Here is a 24,274-nt window from a genome sequence, read left to right on the forward strand (position 1 = left end):
GAGGCCAGAAGATCAAGCGAGATGCTGGCATGTTCCTGCTCCCTCGGAAGGGGCTCAGGATCTATTCCAGGCTTCTTCCCGGTTTCGGGTACTTCCGAGGCTTGTGGTTGCATAACTCCAATATTCATATGACGCATCCCTATGTGTGCCTATGTGTCCAAATTTCCCCTTTTTATGAGGACACAAGTCATACTGGATTTATAAGGATACCCTAGTGACCTCATTCTAACTTGATTACCTCTGGAAAGACCCTATTTCCAAATAAGGTCACATTCTGAGGTATCTGAGTTAGGACTCCAATGTACCTTTTTGTGGGGACACAATTCGGCCCACAAATCTCAGTAAATGGCATCATCAGTAAATAACAGGGATGTGAATTTAGGGAATCTGACCCTACAGCCTGAGCTCACAGCCCAGACATTCCGGATTCTAGCTCTGATGTTCAGTTAATGTGTACCAGTGGCCTCCGTGTCTTTGGGAATGACCTGGCTGGCTCTAGTCCAGCCACTGCCCAGGGGTCCCTGTGGGGCTCAAAAGCCCTGTGGCTTCAGGTCATCTCAGATTCTGCAAGCCAAGGAAACTGAAAGATGGAGTAGAATTTCCTAAGCAGCAGGCCTTTCACGTGGTTGAAGGGTGGTGGAAGTGAGAGTTACCATCAGCAGAAAAGTATTAAAATATTTAAACACCTGACCTTCTGTATTGATAAACAGCTTGTAATTTAGCAAATGGGCCATTCATAAGGAGCAGCATCTGAAGGTAAATCCTTGTAGCTCAGGCCAAAGGCAATTACAGGTGGAATCATTGTTATGGATGTAGTTTTAATAAAGCATCAGAGACCTTATTTAAAGTAGTTTAAATTAGTTCCCTGGAACCTGTCATCTGATCCTGTTGCTCACAGATTAAGGGAAGCAACATTTACCACCCTGGATTGCTTACAGGACCTTGAGGTACTCTGTTGTGGGCTGGGAGAACAGAGGTGATCCACGGCCCAGCAAAGTGATCTGATTTCAGAGGGCCCTGAAATACATTTCAGGGCCTCGTTCATTAATTTATGCGTGCCTTAATTCATGCATGCATGCATGTATGCATTCCACAAATATTTATTGAGTTTTCATTGTGTGCCAAGCACCAACTAAGTGCAGGGGCTACAACATAGTGGATTCCATAGAACTTTTTGAAATGCATCATTATTCTTTGAGCTAATTTGCTTTCTTGTTTATAAAGGGCGTTTTCATTAAAGTAGGCTTCAGGAAGGCAGGGAACATGTCTGTTTTTGTTCTGGCTCTGTCCTGACTTAGTTCCCTGACATGATCCCTTCCTGCTGTCACAGAGCTTGCAGTGGTGTGTGTGTGTGTGTATGTGTGTGTGTGTGAGAGCAGGGGCATAGGGGAGCCAGGCACATGCCATGTGGAATGATTTCTAGTGCAGAAAGAGCAGGGTGTTCTTGGAACACAGAAAAAGGTCCATCAGCCAAGGTCTGGTAAGTCAGCCAAGTTCAACTTTGCCGAGGGAGGAGGTCCATTGTGTGCAAAGGCTCTGTGGTGGGTGGTGAGGGAGAAAACGCTCTCTGATGAAGGGAACTGGGCTCACTTGGGCCCTGGTGTGGCCCGGTCCATTTGTTTCTTCAGGACCTTGGGAGCTTGAGAAGGTTTTCAGCCTGAGTGACACGATAAGATTAGGGTTTAAATGGATCAGAGGGGGTTTTCCATCCTGGAGGCTGGGAGAGCCTGGGGAAGCAGAGCTGATGGAGGCTGATTCCTGAGACACTTGCATAATCTAAGATGGTGCTTCCCTCCCATCAAGATCCTGACATGCCACTAAATGTGATGATGCCCTGGGCTGGCCTCACAGCCTCCTGGTCCCTCCCTGACCCATCAGGGGCACCAGCTGATCCAGAAGTCTGTGGGCATGGAGCATGTTCAGAGGAGGAGGGTGCCCCCCACCCTGCTCCTCAGGCGTGGGTGAGAACCCCAGCAGGGTTTGTGCCATTGCTGTGCCAGCAGCCAGGCTCCATGCTCCCCCAGTGCCGGGGAGGCCAGGTATTCTGACGGTCTGACCTCACGAGGAGACATGGCCCCAGCTGGGGAAAGGGGTGGCTTGAACCAATTCATGCCAGGAGGGCCCAGAAGCAGGAGCAAATAATACCTAATCTGCTACCTGGGCCCTGGGCTGCAGCTTCAGGGCCAGGAAACTGAAGCACAGAACTGTTCCTCTGCACTTGCTCAGGGCTGACTCATTGGCCAAGAGCCGGGGCTGCACTGCTCTCATGACTAGAGGGGACAGGCATTGATTCACCTGTGCAACAAGCACTTCCTAGAACTCAGCTCTGTGTGGGTGGAGCACGAACAGCAGTACCCAGGCACACATTACCCTCTGGGCTGTGCACCAGCAGGTGTGCACAGAAGCCCACTCACACCGAGTTGGGGCCTGTGCCGCTCCACCTGCTCCTCCACGTTACATATATGATGATGGTTCCCATTTCCTGATTTCTTTCCCCAGCACCTGCTTCTCTCCCCTCCCTCCCTTCCACAGCACATACTGGTGGACGTCTAGTGTCCCAGGTGTTGAGTAAGGGCACTGGGGAATCCAGTGCTGAAGAAAACAGAGACGGAGGCACTGACTATAAACAAACACAGACACGCTATCCTGTTCCTAATGACAGCGCTCTGGTCGCTACGACAGAGTTCTCCGGAACTTTCCCACCTTCTCAGGCTGGAACTTCACATCCATTCCTCCCTTCTTGCCATATTCCTGGCAGCCACCCTTCTACTTTCTGTCTTTATGAATCTGATGTCTTGGGGACCTTCTATAGGTGGAATCACACAATATTTGTCTTTTTGAGTCTGTGGTCTTTCACTGAGCATCATGTTTTTGAGGTTCATTCATGACACAGCATGTGTCAGCACTTCATTCCTTTTTTCTATAATTAAAGTATCATTGATATACAATCTTATGATGGTTTCAGATACACAACACAGCGGTTCAACATTCAGCCATATTACCAAGTCCTCACCTCCTCCTCTGGAGCAGTCACTGTCCATCAATGTAGTAAGATGTCACAGAATTATTCTCTGTGCTGTACTGACACTCCCATACTGACACTCCTATACTGTGACTGGGAATTATTGTGCCCCTTAATCACTTTCTCCCTCCTACCAGCCCTCTGCAACCCCTCCCCCTTGGTAACCACTCATTCCTTCTCAGTGTCTGTGAGTCTGCTGCTGTTTCATTTCTTCTGTTTTGCTTTGTTTTTATAGTCCACAAATAAGTAAAATCATTTGCTATTTTTCTTTCTCTGCCTGGCTTATTTCACTGAGCACAATACCCTCTAGATACATCCATTTTGTTGCAAATGAAAGGATTTCTTTTCTTTTTATGGCTAAGTAATATTCCACTTGTGTATTTGTACCACATCTTTTTTTAATAAGATATTGATATACACTCTTATGAAGGTTTCACATGAAAAAACAATGTGCTTACTACATTTACCCATATTATCAAGTCCCCACACATACCCCAATGCAGTCACTGTCCATCAGTGTAGTAGGATGCCACAGATCCACTATTTGCCTTTTCTGTGCCACACTGTTTTCCCCATTATCCCCCACACCATGTGTACTCCACAAACGAGGGAAATCATTTGGCATTTGTCTTTCTCTGCCTGGCTTATTTCACTGAGCATAATGTCCTCCAGCTCCACCCATGTTGTTGCAAATGGCAGGATTTGTTTCTTTCTTATGGATGAATAGTATTCCATTGTGAATATGTACCACATCTTCTTAATCCATTCATCTACTGATGGACACTTAGGTTGCTTCCATATCTTGGCTATTATAAAAAGTGCTGCAATAAACATAGGGGTGCATATGTCTTTTTGAATCTGGGAAGTTGTATTCTTTGGGTAAATTCCAAAGAGTGGGATTCCTGGGTCAAATGGTATTTCTATTTTTAGTTTTTTGAGGAACCTCCATATTGCTTTCCACAATGGCTGAACTAGCTAACATTCCCACCAGCAGTGTAGGAGGGTTCCCCTTTCTCCGCATCCTCACCAGCATTTGTTGTTCTTAGTCTTTTCAATGCTGGCCAATCTTACTGGTGTGAGGTGATATCTCATTGTGGTTTTAATTTGCATTTCCGTGATTAGTGATGTGGAGCATCTTTTCATTTGCCTGTTGGCCATCTGAATTTCTTCTTTGGAGAAGTGTCTCTTCATTTCCTCTGCCCATTTGTTAATTGGGTTATTTGCTTTTTGGGTGTTGAGGCGTGTAAGTTCTTTATATATTTTGGATGTTAACCACTTGTTGATATGTCATTTACAAATATATTCTCCCATACTGTAGGATGCCTTTTTGTTCTGTTGAAGGTGTCCTTTGCTGCACAGAAACTGTTTAGTTTGATGTAGTCCCATGAGTTCATTTTTGCTTTTGTTTCCCTTGCCTGAGGAGATGTGTTCAGGAAGAAGTTGCTCATGCTTATAGGCAGGAGATTTTTGCCTTTGTTGTCTTCTAGGAGTTTTATGGTTTCATGACTTACATTCAGGTCTTTGATCCATTTTGAGTTTACATTTTTGTATCAGGTTAAACAATAATCCAGTTTCATTCTCTTGCATGTAGCTATTCAGTTTTGCCAACACCAGCTGTTGAAGAGGCTGTCATTTCTCCACTGTATGTCCATGACCCCTTTATCATTTATTAATTGACCATATATGGTTGGGTTTATATGTGGGCTCTCTATTCTGTTCCATTGGTCTATGGGTCTGTTCCTGTGCCGGTACCAAATTGTCTTGATTACTGTGGCTTTGTAGTAGAGCTTGAAGTTGGGGAGCATAATTCCCCCAGCTTTATTCTTCCTTCTCAGGATTGCTTTGGCTATTCGTGGTCTTCTGTGGTTCCATATGAATTTTAGAATGATTTTCTCTAGTTCATTGAAGAATGCTGTTGGAATTTTGATAGGAATTGCATTGAATCTGTAGACTGCTTTAGGCAAGATGGCCATTTTGACCATATTAATTCTTCCTATCCATGAGCATGGGATGTGTTTCTATTTATTGGTATCTTCTTTAATTTCTCTCATCAGTTTCTTGTAGTTTTCAGAGTATAGGTCTTTCACTTCTTTGGTTAGGTTTATTCCTGGGTATTTCATTCTTTTTGATGCAACTGTGAATGGAATTGTTTTCCTGATTCCTCTCTCTGCTGGTTCATTGTTAGTGTATAGGAATGCCACAGATTTCTGCATATTAATTTTCTATCCTGCAACTTTGCTGTATTCAGATATTAGATCTAGTAATTTTGGAGTGGATTCTTTGGGGTTTTTATGTACAATATCATGTCATCTGCAAACAGAGACAGTTTAACTTCTTCCTTGCCAATCTGGATGCCTTTTATTTCTTTGTGTTGTCTGATTGCCATGGCTAGGACCTCCAGTACTATGTTGCATAGAAGTGGGGAGAGTGGGCATCATTGTCTTGTTCCTGATCTTCAAGGAAAAGCTCTCAACTTCTCACTGTTAAGTATAATGTTGTCTGTGGGTTTGTCATATATGGCCTTTATTATGTTGAGGTACTTGTCCTCTATACCCATTTTGTTGAGAGTTTTTATCATCAATGGGTGTTGAATTTTGTCAAATGCTTTTTCATCATCTATGGAGATGATCATGTGGTTTTTGTTCTTCTTTTTGTTGATATGCTGGATGATGTTGATGGATTTTTGAATGTTGTACCATCCTTGCATCCTTGGAATAAATCCTACTTGATCATGATGGATGATCTTCTTGATGTATTTTTGAATTCGGTTTGCTAATATTTTGTTGAGTATTTTTGCATCTATGTTCATCAGGGATATTGGTCTGTAATTTTCTTTTTTTGTGGTGTCTTTGCCTGGTTTTGGTATTGGAGTGATGCTGGCCTCGTAGAATGAGTTTGGAAGTATTCCCTCTTCTTCTACTCTTTGGAAAACGTTAAGAAGGATGGGTATTAGGTCTTCACTAAATGTTTGATTAAATTCAGCGGTGAAGCCATCTGGACCAGGAATTTGTTTTTAGGTAGTTTTTGATTACCAGTTCAATTTTGTTGCTGGTAATTGGTCTGTTCAGATTTTCTGTTTCTTCCTGGGTCAGCCTTGGAAGGTTGTATCTTTCTAGAAAGGTGTCCATTTCCTCTAGGTTATCCAGTTTGTTAGTATATAATTTTTCATAGTATTCTCTAATAATTCTTTGTATTTCTGTGGTGTCCGTAGTGATTTTTCCTTTCTCATTTCTGATTCTGTTTATGTGAGTAGACTCTCTTTTTCTCTTGGTAAGCCTGGCTAGGGGTTTATCTATTTTGTTTATTTTATTGAAGAATCAGCTCCTGCTTTCATTGACTCTTTCTATTGTTTTGTTCTTCTTAATTTTATTTATTTCTCCTCTAATCTTTATTATGTCCCTCTTTCTACTGACTTTGGGCCTCATTTGTTCTTCTTTTTCTGGTTTTGTAAATTGTGAGTTTAGATTGCTTATGTGGGATTATTCTTCTTTTCTGAGGTAGGTCTGTATTGCAATATACTTCCCTCTTAGCATGACCTTCACTGTGTCCCACAGATTTTGCAGTGTTGAATTACTGTTGTCATTTGTCTCCATGTATTGCTTGATGTCTGTTTTTATTTGGTCATTGATCCATTGGTTATTTAGGAGCATGTTGTGAAGCCTCCACATGTTTGTGGGATTTTTTATTTTCTTTGCATAATTTATTTCTAGTTTCATACCTTTGTGGTCTGAGAAACTGGTTGGTACAATTTCTTTCTTTTTGAATTTACTGAGGCTCTTTGTGTGGCCTAGGATACGATCTATTCTTGAAAATGTTCCATGTGCACTTGAGAAGAATGTGTATCCTGTTGCTTTTGGATGTAGAGTTCTGTAGATGTCTATTAGGTCCATCTGTTCTAGTGTGTTGTTCAGTGCCTCTGTGTCCTTACTTATTTTCTGTCTGGTTGATCTGTCCTTTGGAGTGAGTGGAGTGTTGAAGTACCCTAGAATGAATGCATTGCATTGTATTTCCCCTTTTAATTCTGTTAGTATTTGTTTCACGTATGTAGGTGCTCCTGTATTGGATGCATAGATATTTATAATGGTTATATCTTCTGGTTGGATTGACCCCTTTATCACTATGTAATGTCCTTCTTTGTCTCTTGTGACTTTCTTTGTTTTGAAGTCTATTTTGTCTGATATAAGTACTGCAACTCCTGATTTTTTCTCTCTATTCGTTGCATTAAATATCTTTTTCCATCCCTTCACATTTAGTCTGTGCATGTCTTTGGGTTTAAAGTGAGTCTTCTGTAGGCAGCATATAGATGGGTCTGTTTTTTTATGTATTCATTGGCTCTATGTCTTTTGATTGGTGCATTCAGTCCATTTACATTTAGGGTGATTATCAATAGGTATATACTTATTGCCATTGCAGGCTTTAGGTTACCAACAGTTCAAGGTTAACTTCTTTACTATCTAAGAGTCTAACTTAACTCACTTAATATGCTATTACAAACACAGTCTAAAGTTTCTTTTTTTTCTCCTCCTTTCTTTGTATATTAGGTATCATATTCTGTACTCTTTGTGTATCCCCTGATTGACTTTGGGGATAGTTGATTTAATCTTGCAATCAAATTAACTACTAAACTAGTAGTTTAGTAGTTAACTGCTCTACTTTCTTTACTGTGGTTTTATTACCTCTGATGACAGCTATTAAACCTTAGGAACACTTCCATCTACAGCAGTCCCTCCAAAATACACTGTAGAGATGGTTTGTGGGAGGTAAATTCTCTCAGCTTTTGCTTATCTGGAAATTGTTTAATCCCTCCTTCAAATTTAAATGATAACCTTGCCAGATAAAGTATTCTTGGTTCAAGGCCCTTCTGCTTCATTACATTAAATACATCATGCCACTCCCTTCTGGCCTGTAAGGTTTCTGCTGAGAAGTCTGATGATAGCCTGATGGGCATTCCTTTGTATGTGATCTTATTTCTCTCTCTGGCTGATTTTAATAGTCCATCCTTATCCTTGATCTTTGCCATTTGAATTACTGTTGGTGGTGGTGTTGGCTTCCTTGGGTCCCTTGTGTTGGGAGATGTGTGAAGCTCCATGGCCTGAGAGACTGTCTCCTTCCCCAGATTGGGGAAGTTTCCAGCAATTACCTCCTCAAAGACACTTTCTGTTCCTTTTTCTCTCATCTTCTTCTTCTGGAACCCCTATAATGCAAATATTGTTCCATTTGGATTGGTCACACAGGTCTCTCAATATTCTTTCATTGTGAGAGATCCTTTTTTCTCTCTGTGCCTCAGCTTCTTTGTATTCTTCTTCTCTAAATTTTATTTCATTTATCAACTCCTCCACCGTATCTAATCTGCTTTTAAAACTTTCCATTGTATGTTTCATGTCTGATACTGTGTTCCATAATGATTGGATCTCCAACCAGAATTCCTCCCTGAGTTCTTGAATATTTTTCTATACCTCCATGAGCATGTTAATGATTTTTATTTTGAAATCCCTTTCAGGCAGATTCATGAGGTCGATTTCATTTTAATCTTCCTTAGGAGTTGTATTAATATTCATAATTTTACTCTAAACCAGGTTCCTTTGGTGTTTCATATTTGTATATGGCACCCTCTAGTACCCAGAAGCTCTACTCTCTGGAGCTGCTCAGTTCCAGAAGCAATGTTGGGGGTCGCAGGGGAGCAGTGTTGGTGCCTGGGGGGAGGAAAGAGCTGTTTCCTGCTTCCCAGCTGCTATGCCTGTCTCCACTGCCTGAACCAGTGCTGAGCACACAGGTATAAGCCTCTATGCTTTGCGTTTGTAGTTGCTGTAGACAGGACTTCCCTCTCGTAGGCCTAATGCCAGGGTTTGGTTTGCTGGTTTCAGAGTCAGGTGGGGCTGGCCGGGAGAGAGGCGCAGTGGGCTGCATATCACAGAGGGGGTCCTTGGAGCTGTGCAGCCAGCCAGAGAGCTGGAGTTCCTGAAGATTGTGAAAGTTCAAACCTGCTGGGCAGAGTGACCCCAGACAATTTTGTCTACCTGTCCTTTCTCCTGAGCAGTAAGCTCTGTGCAATCCTTGGTCCTTTAGCAACCCTCTTGCTGCTAGGAAGTCCCTCAGACTGCCCACCTTTCTTTTGTCCCAGAGAAGCTGGATATGGATCCCTGCTTTCCACAAGTGGCTGGAATCTCAGTCTCTCCAGGAATTCTGCCTGTCTTAGCTTTCCAATCCCCTAATCACAAGAGTACCATGAAAACACCATGAAATGTAGGTTTGTGCTCCCACAGCAGATCTCTGGACTTAGATGTTCAGAAGTCCCAGGCCTCTACTCCCTCCCTGCTCCGTTTCTTTTCCTCTTCCTGGAGAGGTGGGTGGGGGAAGGGCCTGCATCCTGCCGGGCCACGGCTTTGGCACGTTACCCTGTTCTGTGAGATTTATTCTTTTCTTCAGGTGTATGCAGTTTGGCATGGTCCCCTTTCCCATTGCTCTTTCAGGATTAGTTGTATTAGTTATATTTTCATATTATATGTGGTTTTGGAGGAAGCCTCTGTCCCACCTCTCATGCCACCATCTTTTCAGCTGGTGGTCCAGATGTTTCTTGATTCTGTCCAGCCTCACCAGTGGAACCATTCAAGTAAAGAAAGGTATCAATCAGGCTCTGCTCTGCCGCATCCTGCCTCCCCTCCTGCAAAAAGCCCGAGGCTCTGCTTCCTCCAGGAGAGGGCAGTGGTCTCCAGGGCTGCCCCTTCCTCCCTGCAGGCTGAAGCCAGAGATCTGCTGTAGTCAGCTTCCTGCCGAAGTCTACATCCAGGTAAGGGGCCCAGGGTGGGGGCAAGGGATGTAGGCTACTTCCTGCCGATGTGGTTATCTATACACCTGCATTTTCCGTCAGGCTCCTGGAGTCCTTGATCCTGCACCAATGGAAAAAGACCTCATCAGGGTGGCTACTACCAGAGACTGCTTCTCTGTGTGCCCTAAGCTGTGGAGGGCCAGGCCAACAGAACACTGGGTGCTTCAACAGGACTTCCCGGGCTGAGTTCCTTGGGAGGCAGGACCAGTAAGGTATTTTTACCTGGCATTCCCATGGTTTGGGAAAACTTCTGCCAGAAACGCCTTGTCTCTGAACTCTGCTGCCTACCTGCAAACTGCTGAGCTGGACTGCCAGCAAGGTCACATCTTTCTTGTGCTTCTGATCCTGTTCTTTCTCAGAAGGGAAGGGACCACACCCTGTTAGGCAGGAAAATAGATATGAGTGGGATGGAAAGAGAATAAGGTCAGGAAAAAGCCCACTAAAAAAGACCCAGAGTAATCAGTTAAAGCTCAAAAAGCCAGGGGAAACTTGGCCTGGAATGTTTGAATATTCCCCAGAGAAAGGAGGGTACCTCAGCAGAGCCCAAGGCTCTATTGGCCCAGCTTATCTTTTTAACTTTACCTATAAACTGTTTCTTTTCTCCTTTGGCCCTAATCAAATAGTTTGCAATCTGCGCAATTAATAATGGCAAGCAAGCCCAGCATAAACAGCATAGTAACAGGCAGGAAGTATTCCATCTTAAAAATAAGATTGGGTTTTAATACCCAGGAGTTTAAGAAGATTCTCAACTTACTCTTTAGCAAACAGACAATAACTCAGCCCACCTTGGGGGCCGGGCAGGCAGTCTTGATATGCTCCCAGGCCACGAAACGCGGGCTCCCAGGGAGAAATCAGAGCAGGAAGTTCCTTGTGCTAAGTTAGTTCTAAGTATTCAAAGACCACCTAACAGGTCTGCACCCCCAGCCCTTGGTCACATTCCTGAAGAATCCTTAAAAGGGGGAACCCCCAACCTTTCAGGCTGCTCCTCTCCCTGAGGTTGCCTGCACTTTCTAAGTGCGTAACCTTTTCACTGTAAACTCTCTCTTTTCAACCTTGCAGGATGTTGCTCTCTCTCTGAGGTCGCCTGCACTTTTTCTCTAAGTAACTTTAAATAAAACTTTTCCTCTGCTTCACTACTGTGTCTCTGCCTTTCAATCCTTGTCACGGTGGGGACAAGGACCGAGGAAAATACACAATGCCTCCCCCCCCTACATTGCCACTGCAGCAGATTCTAGGAAGAACAGAAAACGTGAATTCTGGTATCTCAAATGTGATGGTATTGGTGCTCTAGAAGCCTTGCTGTGCCAGGGATTCAGGTGTCAGCAAATATGACTCACCTCTACCACAGGTTCTTAAAGTATTCATTGCTCAAAATCAGGGAAGGGCTCTTTATTTCTACCCTTCACAGATCATAAGACAGACAGCAGGGGATAAAACTTGGCCTACCAGGGGATAAATGTGTGGACACTAAGGAAAACCCAATCATCTGAACCCAAGCACAGCTGAGAGCAGCTAAGGAACGGGGCTGCAAGCCAGCAGCCCTCTGACTACCAAAACGAGGCGGCCTTCTCCAGCTTTAAGGATGGCAGCCCCTTCCCTACAATCCGCTCCTGATGAGAGGGTTCTGAAGCCGTCAGGCCTGCACCAGCTCAAGTGTGCTAAGCCAGAGCAGGTTCAACTGTTTCAGTGACTGACTGGCATGCTGCTTTCACCTAAGCAGAGGTTTATGGCACTTTGTGCTCCCCAGAAAGCTGTCCCGCTTACCTGGAAAAGATGGTAGGCCCAGGGAGTTTGCCAACTCCCCCAAGCTGCCCAGCAGCAGGTTAGTGCTTGGGGCTGGGAGGGAGGCCGAGGAAGCAGCAGTCCCTGCAGCAGGCAGGATGAGATTAGAAGGTGGAGGGCCAGGAGGGTTCGGTTCGCACTCTCAGAGTTTGGGGCAGTTTCCAAGGAAGAAAGAAAGAAAGGCTTGTCCTCCCTGGTAGGAGAATTCTTTCCAGGGGCATCACAGAGCACAGGGAGGCTCAGGGACTCAGGGGAACTCGTGTAGAAATGCTTCATCTCAGTGTCAGTGCTCACTGTGCTCGGAGTCCACTGAGAACCCAAGAGGTGGATTTCTCAGTGGAGAAAGACCAAAATAAAACCAAAGGGAACCGTCTCTGGAGTGTGAAATTAACCCATATTCCTTACCAGTCTTATCCTCCAAGATGCTCTTCAGCCACTGTGACTGAGCTTGCGTCTCCCACTCACAATCTTTGGTCGTGATCGAGTAGCTGAACATGGGAGCTGGAGGCTACCAAGAGAAAAAGGAGAAGCAGAGCCAGTCAGAAGAAAGTGAAAGAAACCTGCACCGACCCTTCCATTCCTGGGACTCAGGGGAGCCAGGCTGGGGTGGGCAGGGGCGGGTGGACAGACCATACCAAGATAAGCGGGATCCCTCGCCTGGAGGGCACCAGTTGGAACTTGCCTCTGCATGGCCGGGAGCTGTTGGGTGGAGAATCCCAGGAGTTTTCCTTCCCAGATGTGGTTGTAGCTGCAAATAAAGTATCAGACTTACTTTCTTCCTCCTCTCTTCCAGAAATGGAGAAGTTTGTCTTTCCAGCCTAGTTTTTAATACTGAACTGTCACTAGGTGTCTCTGAGATTCTATCTTCCATGGTTTGGGCTCTTGGATGGTGTTGGCAAGATTATTTCTAACAGTCAAGAAGACATGAGGTGGTAATTGCTCCAAATGTGTGCATATGGTTGCTTACTGGACAGAAATTGCCTGGACTGCTCAGATTCCCCCACCTAGGCTTACCTTACCCTGAACCCTGCATGTAGCCTGGGTTATGCTATATGAGTCTGGGCCACCTTTCTCCCTTACCGGACCATAAAGCCTGAAGAACAGGAACATCTATCTCTGTAACTACCAGGCCCTACACAAATCAAGGCTTAGTACATGTTTCCAGTGGGTTGTAGTCCATGTGCCCTCCATACACACTACCACCAACACATGCCACATGTTCATCAACTTACCCTGTTCTCCCTGGGACTCCTTGTCTCTTAGCAGGGGAGCTGAGGAGCCAGAGTTAGGAGAAAGCTCCTCTTCTCTGTAGGAGGAAGAGGCACAATTAAGTTTAGAAAAGTACTGGATAACGTCTTATATCCTCCTAACCTCCAACTGGCCAAAGTCTAGAACAACCATGACTAAAATCTCAGTGTGTCAAGACAACAAATAAAATAAATCAAAGAAAATTCCTAAAGAAATGAAGGGAGGCAGTTCAGAGAAGCCACAGAGACACCTTTGTCTTAAAACAAGCACAAAACAATCTCCAGAACCTTACATACAACCTGCCAAATTTCCAAGAGTTCTAGTCACAGCTCTCTCTCTAAGAAAGCGGCATTCTAGTCGGGCACCTAGAGGGTCAGCTGGGGTCTAGAATGTGAAGCCTGCTGCCCACTCCCATCAGTCACTCTGTTCACTCTGTCCCGTGCGGCCCTTCCCCTTACACCCCAGCCCCTCACGCTGCAGCATGAGGCCGAGCAGAGGCCGGTGTGGTCAGTATGTGATGACTGAAAGAGACGAGAGCGATTCAGGGCGGCACCGTCGCTGCCCTTGAGATGTGAACCGCTTTGATTCTCCAAATCAGAGTCTCAGAAAGCCTAAGAGCCAAGTGAATTCCCCTCCTTTCCTACCCTTTCATTAATGCACACAGCAAATCACCTATTACCTTGTTTTCCTTGCTAGCCTTTCTGCTGTCTGCAGATGGCACGAGGTGGGGCTGGAGAAGGATGAGGCACTGGGACCTCTTCTCTTCCAGAGCTAAAAGCCAAACACAAGTCATGTGACTGACCCTATGTAATAACTTAGGAGCTGACCTTCAACAATTCTGTGGCTCTAATCCATCACTGTACATAAAGTCTCCTTTCCAAGTGACTAAAAAACATTTCTTTGTGAAGAGGGGCTTCTGGAAAGTGAGTCAATTGCCAGTATTAACTATGGGGAATGAAGTCGGAAAAAGTAATGGAATGCTAATAAATGGCTTTCTGCATATCCTGGAGAGTGGAACGTCATACTCAGTACCGGCTGAGAGCGACCTCTGATGCACCCAAGGTCACTGTATTAGTCCATGGACATGATAAAGGGAAACTCAGAAACTCTTCCAGTGAAGTTAAGCCAATAAGCTGATTTAGTCTTGCTTTCATTAAATTTTCAGTTTTACTTTATTAAAATTTAAAAATATGCTATTGTGACACTTGTGACTTTTGCAACATCTATGGTATTTACTGTCACATGATAATTATCCATACAGCCAGCCATCTGTGACTAGCCAGGGTTGAGGATAATCCAGTTCAACAATTAGGGGAAAAGTGTTTTCCCTCTACCTCATAGACTGTGCATACACACACAACACAGATGTGATAAAAGATTTACATTTAGAAGTGTAACAAACAAAAGACTACAACAAAACAGGCAAGCTGCTAGATAAGGTTGGGTAGGGAGAGACTGTACCAGAGAGAGAAGACAGAAAGCTGACAGACTTACATAAAACTAAGAACCTTTCTCTATAAAAGTATTGTCACATGGGAAAGAGAATTTACTGTACACCCTTTGTGTCATTTGAATTTTCAATCATACTAATGTTTCTAAAAACTATAAATAAAATAGGAAACCAAAACACCCCAAGACAAAAACAAAACCATAAGCAACATTAAATGGCAGGTCTTTTCCATTAAACTGATAAATTAATATCTGTACCATGTAAAAATGGAGTCTTGCAATTCCATATGAATATAATGAACGTGTCAAATGGGAAGTGGACAAGGAGTACGCAACAAGGCAACTCAGAAACAGCCTATGTCTCTGGCAGTTAGCTCTGCACCAGAATTCCATTTTTATTTGCCTAGTTCCTACTTCATAAGGATACTATGCCTTCAGACTCTCCAAAGAATTTGAAGATAAGTATGACGGTTCCATCAACAAGAAATTTACAATCTGGAAAAGAGGACAGGACACAAAATGATGATAGCAAACAAAGATAAAGAAAGTCTCTGCACAGGAGCCTAAGAAGGGATTATGCTGAGTGCAGTTAGAGAAATCCGTGGATGTAGGTGGTATTTGAGATGGTCCTTCATGATTTGACTTAAAAAAAAACTCTTGAAGAAAGACAAACTTTATAGGCTTGCAGTGGGATGGGCATGTCATTCCGGACAGAGAACAGAACAAGGAAAGGTAAGGAAGCAGGAAAATATCAGTATTATGTGCTCTTAGGAGACATTTTGGTTTGCCTTAATTATGGGGTATATATAAAGGGATAAGAAGTTTGGCAAGCTTGAGGTTTGGCAATTTAAGGCCATTGTAAATATTTCTGCTTTGGAAAACAGTATGTCCTGTTAAGACAAATGGAGACACCAATGCCACACACAGAGAGGTCAGAGGACTGTTCACCTTCTCTGTTACATAATTAGCACCAGTTTAATGCTGGTACTAATTTACATAACCAGTACCAGTTTAATTTTGGTGATGATTTACAATGGCAAAGCTGGAACTTCTAATTTGCACAGCTTAGATTTGGGTATTTACTAGTGTTCCTCTGGAAAAATTAAATTAAGTCAAGTAGCTATGCTATCACTCACTCCAAACATGAGGGCTGCCATCTGGGCTGATCACACTGTATTCAGTATTCACCGCCCGTTCTTCCAATGTGGCATCGGGTAGAGAAGGTTCATATATAGTCTCTGCTTACTGAGACCTGCTTTTGAGAACTTACATTTTCAAACATCACACACCTATAGGGGGCTGGTAACTACTTACAACAGAATATTCAACAACAGTCAGTGTCAGTGAGTGTACATCTTGCTTTAGGTCACAGGCTCCACCGGTAATAGGAACTTTACAACAAAATGTGGCAAAGGCCTAGTATAGTGTTCTAGACCAACCACCTGCTGAGGGCAAGCAGCAAATGCTGAAGAAGATGAGGAGCACCTCTGTTTGGAGGCATGGCAGTATGAAAGAGCTGCTAAAGCAGTGAGACACCGTGGAGACAAGACAGTGAAGAGAAGCCCAGAGACGAGCCTGCATTCAGGTCTGCATTTTCCCCCAGGTGACTGCCATTTCCACAAGGGAAAGCTGCAGTTGAGAGGCTGAGAGAAGCTTTCCCCAGTCTCAGAGGGCTGAAGAGACAAAAAATAGAATCAGAGCTTTCCAAAGTAGAGGGGTCCTAACAAAACCTCTGGCTGGGATTGCAAAGCCTGCATGAGAAGATAGAAGGCAAATCAGAAATAAACCAGCCCCACAAGAACTGACAACTCAGAATGCATGTCAATCCCAACTAGACAGAGGAATCAGCTCCCACCCTGGCTGCCTGCCAGAGGCAAAAGGAAAACCTCTCTGGAGAAAGATACCATCATTCAGAGCTTCGAGTTATTGCTACTTTGTTTTGTTTTTTTCACTGTCTGACAGAAACAAAACAACACATAAATTCAGGTATGTAAGATAATATTTGACCAATAACCAGGTGGACAGAGCACAGAAGATTCAAATACTGGAGTTGTCAAGACTTTAGAGGAATGGTTTATTGTGATTTAAATGACAAGATGGAGATTCTAGGCAGAAATGGTAGCTATAAAAATGACTAACTGAAATTAAGAATGCAACGATGAGTTAAAACAGCTGATTCCACAAAGCTGAAGGAAATTAGTGAACTAGAAAACTGAAGAACTGAAGGTTGGGAGACAAAATGATGGGAAACACGAAGAGACGCACATAGTACACAGTGAAGATGTCTAACATGTCCAAGAATAGTTACTAGAGGGAGGTGAGAAAATAGGGCAGAACAGTATAAAAGATAATGGCTGAGAGCTTTTCAAAACCATCAAAGTCATCAAGGCACACAATAAATTCCAAGCAAGATAAACCACAACTGAGCACTTCACAATAAAATTTCTCTTCAAGTGAAGGTAGAAATCTTAGCAAAACTAAACATGTGCTGGCACATAAAGCAAATCCAAAACATTTCAAGGATTGATGAATACATCATGTAACCTAGCAGAATTAAGCTAAAAGCCAGTAATTAAAAGATAACTAGAGAATTCCCAACCATTTAAAAATTAAGCAATGTACTTCTAAGTAACCCATGAGTCAAAGAAGAAATCACAATGGCAATTAGAAAATATTTTTAACTGCATGAAAATGAAAAATCCTTCTATTTAAAAACTAGTGGGATGAAGCTAAAGTTGAATTCACAGTAACCTTCAAAACATACATGAGAAAAGAGAACAGGCTGAAACTGAGTGATTTAAGAATCGATATTTAAAAGCCACAAAGGAATCCTAGCAATTCAAACATGAAGAAAGGAAGAAGGAAATAGTATCTATAAGAACAGAAATTAAAGAAACAGAAAAACATAAGAGAATGGCTCCTAAAATTGGTACTTTGATAATAAGACTATGGAAACAGAACTTCCTTAATCCAATAAAGGTATCTACAAAGAATGTCTATCTATATTCAAATGTCATATGTAATACAAAACTGGAAAGTGCTCCCTCTGAGAGTAGGAAAAACAAGACAAAGATGTTTGCTATCACTTCTGTTCAACATTGTACTGGAGATCTTAGCCAAGTGCAATAAGGCATAAACAAACAATAAAAGGATTGGAAAGAAAGGAGAAAAAAGTGTCAAGATTGTAGACATGACATACATATAAAAATCCTAAAGAATGTACAGATAAATGTTCAGAGTTTAGCAAGTTTTCTGAATACAAAAATCAGTTGCGTTTCTAACATCAGCAACAAATTTTCAATGTCCTATTTATAACAGCATCAAAAACGTACAGCTCAAATTTAAAAAAAACACACACCTAGGAACAATTTATTAAAAGATACAAAAAAACACTACACAGAGAAGTTGATTATGTAAATAAGTGAAAGATGTACCATGTTCATGGATTTTAAGATTCAATACTGTGAAAAAAATACCAATTCTCTCCAAAATAACTGTTAGATTAAAGGCAATCCCAATCAATAGCTCAGGAAGTGGTTTTTGTTTTTGCTTTTGCTGAAACTGACACGCTGATTCTAAATTTATGTAGGAATGCAACGGGTCATGATCCAAGAGCATTCAGAAGAGGAATGAGAGAAATGATACAGTTGGATGACTTATTCTACTAGATATCAAAACATAAAGACTGTATAGCATAGGGAAGAGAAAAAGATGGGCACAGGTAGAAAAACAGACCAGTGGAACAGGACACAATCTAGAAATGGATCCACGTACATGTGGGCATTTAAATTACAACTGCGCGATTAATATAGAACTCAAGTATAGAAATCAAATGTATAATCATATATGACTTGATTATTTTCCTGTAATTCCTGATAAGTGATCAAGACCAAAACAGTTTCTGTGACCTAATTGTCTTTGCTATTGTTTCAATACCATGTAAGACATGGTGCCCCAAGAGACCGGAGACTGCTGAGGATTAAGTTCCAAGTTAGTTAATGATTGTCTATTAAGTCCCCCACACAGAATTCTATTGTTGTGAACACGTATGTGCTCAATAAATATGAAGGGAGCCCTCTCAGCACCACTCCTGCGGTGTTAAGCCTCGAGTCCCCTGGCTGGTCCTTTCAGGTCTTCGGTATCTCATCGTGTCTCCCCCTTATCTGCGGGTCGGAAGCAGGGAGGGGCCGACATGCAACAAAGCTGATACTATGAGCAATAGGGAAAGGATGACCCATTCTTTTAGTGAATGTTACAGAATCAAACAGATATTACATGTAAAAATATTAAGAGTGATCTTGACCTCATACCATGTAAAAAAAAAAAATTTCAGGTGAGGATCTAAATGTGAAAGGAAAAATAATAAAGTTCCTAGAAAGGAGTATTAGAGAAGATCATCATGGCCCTCGGCAGGCACAGATTTCCTAAACAGCACACACAAGACACTAATTGCAAGTGAAATGACTGAAAGAGAATGAAATGGGGGACACTTACTTATAGCAACATATATAATTCAGAAAGCTTGCATGTAGAATATATAAAGAACTTGTATACATCAGTAAGAAAAAGATAGATAACCTAATAGAAAAGTCAAGAAACTTGCACAGGCACTTCATAAAAAAGGATGTACGAATGGCCAATGAACTCATACTTTTAACTTATTAGGAATCAGGAAAATGCAAATCAAAACGAAATACTACTTCACACACTCTGAAATGGGTCATTAAAGAGACTGGCAACAGCAGGTGTCAGTGAGGATGTGTAACCACAGGAACAAAATCTGCCATGCTCTGGTAGGAGTATCAACTGAAATATCACTTTCTACAACTGGTCAAACTACTAAAACCAAACACACACATACTTGATGTGCACCAAAAGACTTATAAAGAATATCTATAAGTAGCATTACTCATAATGGCTCCAAACTGGAAACCCAAACGTCCAGTGATGGAATGGTTAAGTTGTGACATATCCTACAGTTTAAGAGAATGCACAACGAAAATGAAAGACCCTTTGTTACCTGCAACAGCATGGATGAATCTCACAAGTAAAATGCTGAGTGAAGGAGCCCACACATAAAAGAAAGCATATTCTGTTCCCATTGATATGAGGTTCAGAAACAGGGAAAACTATTTGTGGTGCTAATAATCAGGAAAGAAGAGAGGGAAGGAGTAGTGATTGAGAGTGGGTATGAGAGGGGCTTTGTGACATTGAAAATGATTTATTAATTTGGCCTGAGTGGTGGTTACATGGAATGGTTGTGCTTACGACACCTGTTTTTCTGCATTCTCTAATTTTAAAAAGGCCATTAAAGAGAGTTTATATGACACAGAATGCATGCAATACATAATGACAAAAAGCATGCAAAAAGCACATATGTGATGATCCCACTTGCGTAAAACAGCTCCGGAAGTCTGTATGTGTTTGTACACACGATATTAACAATCGGGACCTATGGGATGGAGACTGGGATAGCCAGGACCGGGGAATTTTACTTTTTACTTAACAGTGATCCATACTTAAAATTTTTTTGAAACCAGGAAAGGTAATACTTGTAGCATGTTACAAATTCCAACAAGTATATATTCAAAAGTTAGTTTTCCTCCTATCTCGGTAAGCACCAGTTTCTAATATACCCTGTCAGAATTATTCTATGTACATTAAAAGATTAAAGAAAGGAGCAGCACAAATAGAGGACACTAAACATACAGTTCCTTATGTATTTTTGAGATCATTCACATCAGTGCCTATTAAGCTACCTTATTCTTTTTAATAGTTTCATAGTATTTCAACTTATGGAAATACTGTTAGCTATTCAACCAGCCCCTTGAAAAGGTATAGTTACATTATTTCCAAGCTTCTGCTATTTAAATAATTCTATAATCTACATCCTTTTATATGACTTTGATTATACGTGTAGCATTAAGTCCTAAAAGTAAGCCTGCTGGATCAAAGGGCAGGTGCATCTCTAATGTTGGTAATTACCGTCACAATGCCCTCTAGAAAGCTATGCCAACTGACACGTTCCCGAGCAATACACGAGAAGCCTGTTTTTTCTTTTTTTTTTTTCTTATCAATTAGACAACTTTTACTAAATGAGAAAACTACATTTAAAATGTGCTTTAAAACAAAATGGAATTAGAAAAAAGACATATGCAAAGAACTCTGCACTGTGCTGAAAAATCAAATCTCTTGCAGGAATACAATATGCCAATTCAGAAAGTGTAAGTTAACAGAATTCTCAATTTAACATTTTCAAAGACGATATTAAGGTCAAGAATTTCACATCTATGATAGCACATACAGAAGAGCATTATAAATATGATGTCCATCTCTATGAAGCTTACAAATTTGACAATACTCAATAAAAGCTTTTAGGATCACATCCAAAAATGTCACATCCAAAGAATCACGTATCTGTGTGCTGTAAGTTCTCCTTCTAAAATGTTTATCTTGACTTTCTACTCCTTGTCATTTATTAATACTAACTCTTTAAAAAAAGACAGGAAAAGAAATGCTGCAATAAACCATTGATCGTGTACAGAAATTATTGCTACTATAGTTCACTACAAAGCATGTCTATACAATATCATATGAACTTTGATCATGAAAAATCAGAATAAAAATCTTTTGTGACATAAGCCTTACAGTCGTATACAACATTCACATGGCAATAGATAGGTAAGCACCCAATAACCATAGTTGACAAAACGTCCCACTGACCAGCATTCATTTAAATACATCCTTCGTACAGAGTGAGGAAAAAAGAAATAGTGTCAGCTTTCCAAGGTTTGTCAAAAATGGATTCTCATGTTCTGTGGACCTAAAAACAAAATACAAGAACAAAAAACCCAAAAAACAAAACCAATGCAGGTGAGGGTGTTACCAGAAAGTTAAGCATGCCAAAATGTGCGAATTAAAACCTAAAGCCAAGGTACCACATAATCACATTACCAACTAGTTGGGTAATACTATATGAGCCTTATCTTAAAGTTAAATGAAATGCTACTGCACAATAGAGCATCAATAAGTTAAAAATTAGAGTGCACAAATCCAAAACAGTGGCAATTTCTGTATAATGCAAAATATTCACTATCAGCTGTAAAGTCTGCCCAAACTGTTTGATTAAATTACTGGATTGGACAGTTTGTGTATTTTAAAAATTAATGAATTTCTAAAATTCCTTTTTACTGTAATGAGGCTTGTTTTCTTATTAAGATCAAACAGGTACATATGTATAAATAAGCAAGGGAAAATAAGCTGGTGATGTCTTTAAAGCTCTTCCCTCATTTCACTTTAAAAAAATGTTTGGGGAAAAAACTTAAAAATATTTGCCATTATCCTAGCAAAAACAAACAAACAAAACAAGCCCCAAATAATTAAATAATCAAGCAACACTAAAACCACATTACACAGACGAGAAGCCTGTTTTTGCAAATACTTTTACAGTTTCTATTTTACATTTAAATCTTTAGTTCACTTGGAATTATGTTTCTCAAGTAATTGAAAAACCGCTCAAACTCCCTCAGAAGAGACACAAATACTGTTCCTCACATGTCAAACTGGTAAAACCCAAAGCTATGACAACCTAATCTGTTGGTGAGACGGTGGAGAAACGGGCCCTCCCGTACACTGCTGGTGAGAATGCTAAATGATCCATACGCTAAGGGGGGAAATCTAACAACTTCTAGCAAAATTGCACATGCATGTACCCTTTGACCTGGGACTCGTATCTTCTAGGAACTTATCCCAGAAGTATAATGACCAAAGTGTGAAGTGACACATGAACTAAAGTATTATTTGTGGCACCATGTGTAATAGCAGAAACAACAGAATGTTTACCAATAGACAATTGGAGTAACTATGCAGTTGTAAAAAAAAAAAAAAGAATTTCTATATACTGCCATTATCTCTAGTATACAGTAAGTGGACAAGGGCTCTAAGAGACGTCCGCGGTCTCCGCCGGACGTGGGGGCACGCGGCCGCCGCCCCAGCCCGTGTGCTCCGCGCCTGCGGCGGCGGCGGCCACAGGGACAGCGCGCCCTCGGCTCTCGCGGGGGAAGCCTGACACCTGGAGGCCATCAGGGGGCGCCGGCCGCGCGGTCCTGGAGAACCCGGGGAGACGGCGCTGTCAGGCCGGCGACCTGCCTCCTGGTGGCCCCGCCCCCGGCGCCCCGCCCCGAGCACCCTCGCTCCGCCCAGGCCGGGCCGTCTGCGTGGGCTCAGGCGCCCTGCCTTTGCACTGGGTGCTTCCGCGGCGACGCAGTCGCCGGGCTGGGCTTGCGGGCGGCTCGCACCCCTGCCGCGCCCGCGCCGCCCGTTCCCGGGTCGCGGCTCCCCAGCCAGGAGATCGCAACTTTGCAGAATGAATCATCAGAGGCGTCTTCCAGACACAAAACACAGTTGGATGATCCAGTGACCCAGAATGAACGACAGGCCTGTGCTGAGAGGCAGCAGTGAAAGGCTATGGTCGTCTGTGGGGACAGGACCCTGAACACCCAAGCCTGCCTTCACATGAAGAGTGCGGGCATGGGTATGGGGGTAGAGGGCCCAAGCTGGCACTGTAATGGCAGCGGGGACTGACCGAGGGCGAACAGACCTTGCAGAGGGAGGCAGCTCCCTGGGGACCCGACCACGCCAGCGCCCTCCCACTGATGCCAGGGTTCTTGTTTGCGGAGTCGAAGAATAAACTTAGCAGTCAAGGTAGGAGAGCCAGGAAGACTTTTATTGAGATACAGTGAGAGGACAGAGCTCCTGGCTCATGCCAGGAGGGGACAAGAAGAGCCTGAGGTTGTGTGTTGTCTAGGGGTTTTATAGGCAATTGAGGATTTTTGGGAAGCGGATAAAAGGCTTAGGGGTGTGGACTTGTTAAGAGGTCCTTGAATATTTAGAATTAACTTAACACAAGGAACTTCCTGCTCTGATTTCTCCTTTAGATACCTGCGTCTTAGTCTGGAGGCATATCAAACAAGGCCACCTGCCCAGCCCCCGAGGTGGGCTGAGTTATTGTTTGCTAAAGAGTAAGTTAAGAATCTTACTTCTTAACTTCCTGGGTATTAAAATGCAATCTTATCTTTAAGGTGGAATCCTTCCTGCCTTTTACTATGTTGTTTTTGGCTGGGATTACTTGCCATTATTAGTTGCCCAGTTTGCAAATCACTTCATTAGGTCTGAAGGAGGAAAGACAGCACATAGGTCTGGGCCTTTTAGCATGCTAAAGAGAATCTTACACATGATTACAAATGATTAGCATAATAAAACCATATGCTACTCTTCTTCTGTATCTGGGGAATATTAACTGATTTCACCAAAGAACGACTCTAAGCTTAATGTTTAACACAGAGTTTTGGTAGGGGGTTTCCTTGCATGTAGTTACATTGTTCTGACTGTAAATACCCTGCCTTGCTTTTTCCCGAGGCCCTCACCCTATTCTAAGCTCATGGTCCCTGTCTCAGCAGGATGGAGAAAGTGGCCTTGTCCCACTGGTGACAGCGGTAGTGGAAGGCATGGCATGGTTAGTGGCCTTGGCTGCAGACTTGGGAGGCAAAAGCCTGCCTCCTAAGTAGGTGTGAGTGGGTCCTTCCTGGGGACCAAAGGGCAACTGATGATTGGCAAGAGATGAGGCCAACACCTGACCACTGAGGAGGTTGTTTCTGACCTTACAAGAAAGCCACACCTTACAGGTAATAGCCAGATCATGAAACAGATGTAAACTGAGGTTTTTTTTCCCAGTTGAACCATTTTAAACTACCCCTAGGAGCTGCTGATTAAAGACTCCCTAACAGCAGCAGACACACACACACCAATCTCCCTTTTGGTTTTACCATGTGTAGGCAGGCCCAGCCACGTTGCTTGAGGACTTAAGAGAAAGAACCAAGGAATGTGCCCTGAGACCAACTCAGAACCACTGACTGAAGAGAGTGGCAGACAAACATCCCCAGCCCCTC

At 42.6% G+C, this 24,274-nt stretch overlaps 1 long non-coding RNA gene across 2 annotated transcripts; it reads right to left on the bottom strand.

The window, feature by feature from the left end:
* Positions 1 to 2,926: 2,926 nt before the first annotated feature.
* On the bottom strand, positions 2,927 to 12,217 carry LOC130683868 (uncharacterized). 2 transcript variants are annotated; one of them, XR_008997907.1, is made up of 3 exons: positions 12,036 to 12,217; positions 10,137 to 10,225; positions 2,927 to 9,611 (listed from the first exon to the last, which is right to left on the bottom strand). It is a non-coding gene; the product is annotated as an uncharacterized LOC130683868 (long non-coding RNA). The 2 variants fall into 2 exon arrangements; XR_008997906.1 differs by having other exon boundaries at positions 2,927 to 10,225.
* Between the last annotated feature and the right edge of the window lie 12,057 nt (positions 12,218 to 24,274).

Source organism: Manis pentadactyla, chromosome 5 (genome assembly GCF_030020395.1).
Source record: "Manis pentadactyla isolate mManPen7 chromosome 5, mManPen7.hap1, whole genome shotgun sequence".
In the NCBI taxonomy this organism is placed as follows: Eukaryota; Metazoa; Chordata; class Mammalia; order Pholidota; family Manidae; genus Manis; species Manis pentadactyla.